Source organism: Herpailurus yagouaroundi, unplaced genomic scaffold (genome assembly GCF_014898765.1).
Source record: "Herpailurus yagouaroundi ecotype Mexico unplaced genomic scaffold, PumYag 192, whole genome shotgun sequence".
Lineage (NCBI taxonomy): Eukaryota > Metazoa > Chordata > Mammalia > Carnivora > Felidae > Herpailurus > Herpailurus yagouaroundi.
Window position 1 is genome coordinate 16,370,568 of NW_024412423.1, and position 3,223 is coordinate 16,373,790.

The window sequence follows — 3,223 nt, forward strand, 5'->3', positions numbered from 1 at the left end:
GGGAAGGGAAGGGAAGGGAAGGGAAGGGAAGGGAAGGGAAGGGAAGGAAAGGGAAGGGAAAGGAAGGGGAGAGAGGGAAGGGGAGGGGAGGGGAGGGAAAGGAAAGGAAGGGTATGGAGGGGAGGGAAACAAAGGGAGGGGAGGGAAGGGAAGGGAGGGGAGGAGAAGGGAGGGGAGGGGAATGGAGGGGAGGGGAGGGGAGGGAAGGTTTACAGAATTTAAGAAAAGGGGATGGGGCCTCCAACTTGGCTCAGGTCATGATCTTGCCATTCATGGGTTCGAGACCTGCATCAGACTCTGCTGAGAGCTCACAGTCTGGAGCCTGCTTTGGATTCTGCCTCTCTCTCTCTCTCTCTCTCTCAAAAATAACTAAACATTCAAACACACACACACACACACACACACACACACACACACACACAGAAAAGGGGATGACAGAAAAAGAGGGATGGGCAAATCTCAAACCATTCAGATATCCACCTTACAGGCTTTGAAATTTATTTAAGGAAAACTAATCTAAAATTTGTGAAAATATTCCTTGAAGAGCCATGACTTTAGAATTATCTTCACTGTCATCAGTTTTCATTGTAAGTAGATTGACCATTTCAAACGGAAATAGGGCTTTTATGCAACAGGATAAAAAAACTGTAGGTAAGTTGTAATTGCTCAGGAAAGAAAGGCAAGTAGAATTAGTAAGGATACTACTGATGGTTAATATCAAGGGACACAATGGTAGAATGGAAAGGGTGTGACGTAGTTCTTGAGGTGCCCCACTGCAGATGATCCCAAACACGGTTGGGCAAGTTAAATTTTCTGGGCCTCAGCTGCCTGTGGTGGAAAATGATAGATTTGTTCTAAGAAAACTTTAAAGTTCTTTTTTGAGTTTACAATTCAAGAAAAATGCTTTTCAAAGTCTTATAAGAAAAGGTCGCAGATCTCTATCAAGATGATGTCATGCATTTACAAGATGTTCTGTTAGAACCCTAAAATTATAAGGAGCTCATTTAAAGAATATATGCCCTGGGGCACCTGGATGAGTCAGTCCCTTAAGTGTCCAGCTTGGGCTGGGGTCATGATCTTGTGGTTTATGAGTTTGAGCCCCACATCAGGTTCTGTGCTGACAGTGCAGAGCCTGCTTGGAATTCTTTCTCCCTCCCTCTGTCTCTGCCCCTCTCTGCTTGTGCTCTCTCAAAATAAATAAATAAACTTAAAAAAATAAAATGAAGAACATATGCACAGTGGCACTCCAATGTAAATTTACTCAGACCATGTAAATCATTTGTGCCTTAGTGCTTATAGAAAATAGTACTGTTGGGAGGACTGCGTGGGCAACAGCGTGGTGTGTGGCAGGCATGGGGTTATGGGGCTGTGGGAGGCCACTTAGTGCTGGCTGCTGTGCAGGGGTTGCTGGGGATAGGCCGTGAGCCACCTTCACCTCATCCTCCTGCCTTGGCCGTGGCCCCTGGGTCCCAGCATCCATAGCCTGAGGGCCCTGAACTCTACCTAGCTCATTACCAGGACATGTGGAGACTGGTGCATGACTGCCCCCTCTGAGATCTGCTGTCTTCTGAACCCAGCAGCTATCTATGCCAACAATGAGATCATCCTGCCTGATGTTGAAGTCCATGGCTTGGAATACCACTATGTGCTGGCCCAATACACAGATGTGTTGCACTCTAAGATCTTCAGTGCCACCTGTGACGTCCTGACTAACACTACACGTACCCAGAGAGGATCTGGAAATATGACTACGACCCCAGCTTTGCCATCGAAGGCCTCCACTACATTCAGAAGAGCCTTCCGATGAAGATTGATGCCTTCCAGTACATGGTGCTGGGGATGGCCGCCAAGGGCCTCCAGCCTGTGCCTGAGGAGGAGGTGATCCACCTATATGGGGACACCCAGTACATCCCACTGTACCAGATGAATGGCTTCTGTGGCAAGGGTCTTTCCATCCAGAAGTTCATGGACATCTCCCTGCCACAGATGGCACTCTGTCCTGCATGGTGGATCACTTCCTAGGTCACTGACCAAGCACACCTCTGCAAGGATGTGACGGGTGCCATTCGAGCCATGGATGTGAAGGGCCTCGTGTACCAGTGGATTGGGTGGGATATGGACAAGTACATCCTGAGAGGGGATGAGACATTTGCTATCCTGAGCTGCCCGGTGGCCCATAGAAAGCAGCTGTTCCTCACCACTAACAGTCCTTTCAGCTTCATAAACAAGGAGATATGGCACAGGGTGGGTCCTGACTGGTGCCAACTCTTCAGTATGGTCATCGTCCAGGCGGACAAGCCCAGCTTCTTCACTGACTAGTGTAAACCTTTCATAAAACTTGATGAGAAGGGTTCCCTGCACTGGGACCACATCATATGTATAACTTCTTGCACCTGACAGAATGGGGTGATCCCTGTGTGCTCTACTTCAGAGACCACCTGTTCAGTGACCTGGTGGACCTCATGCTGTGGGTGCCATCATTCCTAAGTTAGAGCGTGAGATTCACGTCATCAGCATGGAGCAGTACAATACATGGACTCACTGACATGGCAGCAAGCACTCACGGGGCTGCTGGAGAGCGTGCTAACCTACCAGTATGCCAAATCGCTGTAGGTTCTGGCTGCCTGAATGAAGGAGCTGCAGGAGCCAAGGTGCATCACCAAGGCCCCGTTCGACGCTCAGTTTGGAAGCATGTTCACACCCTCCACAACCCCACCTACATCTCATGGTGCCACATGCCCTTTTCTGACCTCTACATGGCCTCCCCCAACTGTCTGCTCAACTACCATGTGCACTTCACCTTCTGCCCACACTGCAAGTCCTTGCAGCCAGAGGCACCACTCTGGATGGACCAGCTCTGCACTGGCTGCAGGAAGACACCCTTCCTTGGCGACATGACCCACATCCACTGAGTGCACCTTTACTTTCCAGAACAGGGCCTTAACCCCTCATGGCCCGCCCACTCTGGGCATCAGTCCAGGGCAGGCAGTAAATGTGGTCTCTCTCCTGGAAAAAATAAAAAAGAAAGATAGTACTTTTGGTCAAACCTGAAACTCTGGCAGTATCTATACTTTGTAGTCATGAACAGGGACTATCTTACAGTGCTCCCATCTTGTGAAATGTGATGGGATTCATGTTTAGCACAAATTCCTCTATGGAGAAGTTTCTCATTGAGTCCGAAGTTGATGACTTGATTATTCATTCTTGACTTTTAATCTTTGTG

The 3,223-nt window shown here is 48.7% G+C and overlaps 1 pseudogene; it reads left to right on the plus strand.

Annotated features, from left to right (window-relative positions):
• LOC121010845 (5'-nucleotidase domain-containing protein 2-like) overlaps positions 1-2,942 on the plus strand; it is a 40,305-nt pseudogene extending 37,363 nt beyond the window's left edge.
• Positions 2,943-3,223: the final 281 nt, after the last annotated feature.